Source organism: Zingiber officinale, chromosome 6B (assembly GCF_018446385.1).
Source record: "Zingiber officinale cultivar Zhangliang chromosome 6B, Zo_v1.1, whole genome shotgun sequence".
NCBI classification, from domain to species: Eukaryota; Viridiplantae; Streptophyta; class Magnoliopsida; order Zingiberales; family Zingiberaceae; genus Zingiber; species Zingiber officinale.
In genome coordinates this window covers 86,528,287-86,529,600 of record NC_055996.1, presented here as the reverse complement: position 1 = coordinate 86,529,600, position 1,314 = coordinate 86,528,287, and positions in this window count along the sequence as shown.

The following is a 1,314-nucleotide window of genomic DNA, read 5'->3' as shown; positions in this document are numbered from 1 at the left end:
CTGAGTTTTCTCTGCCTCATCTCAGGTAGATTCTTGAGTTTCTTGGAATTGTCTTTCTAGCTTGTTCAGTTGAGCTACCACGGGTGTTTGATCGGCAGTTGAAAGTGATTCTCCTATAGATAGCCACCCCTTTAAGGTCTTATTCTTTTGGGCCAAGTCTAGTAAAGTTCAGGCTATGTTCAGGCTGACTCTCCAAAGCTACAGAAAGAGTGTTATAGGACGTATGTTGGATAAGAGAAGGTAAACTAACTGAAGCTTACTATGGTTAAGTCGTGAGTAAACCCATCAACTCTCTCCACTATCATATATTTTTAAGAGTGGGTCATGGCTAGCTCTCCAGCCTCTGTCAACTAGCCTTTGAGCAATATTCAATCGCAGGCCGATAATGGGTCTGACGGAGAAGCTATAGCCTGAGCAAAGGGTATGTCTTAGACGATCGAAAATTGATAACGACTCTTCGACTGGCTGGAGGAAGCGGTAGTAGGTGGAGAAATTGGGAGGGATGATGATGGAAGAGCCAGCGCGGTGGGTGAGTCGCTCAGCTTAAGGATTGCTTCTCCTTAAATCGGGTTGTCATAAAGAAGAACTGAGGGAGTCTGCTCAGAATATGGAGCCGGACTTCCTTCCCGAACCGATGTAGGCTAAGGGGAAAGCATAATGATCAAAGACGCCTGTCTAAAAAGGGGTTGGGCGGTAAGGACTACTCGACACCTCTTGCATCTAAGCTTCGGCAATGCCTCAAAGTCAAAAGGAGGGATGTCTCCTAGAGGTGAGAGAGGGTCAACGGAAAACTCCTCTTCTGTAGCCAAGGCCTCACTAGGGTTACCTGCCCGGCTACTGAAAGCTTCTCCAAAAGGGTCGACCAACTGATTCTCCCACTCGACTATAAGAAGTTATTCCTATCGATCCAACTCAGCCTCCTCCAAATGAAGGGATTCGAAAGATAAGGCCAAGAGAAAAGCTTCCACTACATAAAAGGAAGAAGATTTCAATTAGTGATAACATGAAAGCTAAGTTACCAAGGCTTATCGAAGGAAGAATGAAGCGTCGCTCGGACTGGGCTCAGTCCAAACAGATAAAGGAGGCCTTCTTGCAGTAGGTGGGTGACTTTGAATTATAGGCCAATCAACTTCTCCGAGGCATAAATAAAAGCAGGATTATGGTTAAAGTTTTCTAGATCAGGAATAGGAGGAAGGTCCGACCGTCATTCGATTGGCCAGGTAGCAGAATCAGATAGTTGGATGCAAAAGAAATACGATTTCCATCCCTTATTAGAAAATGATAGATTCTTGAAGAAAATCACTTTAGGATATG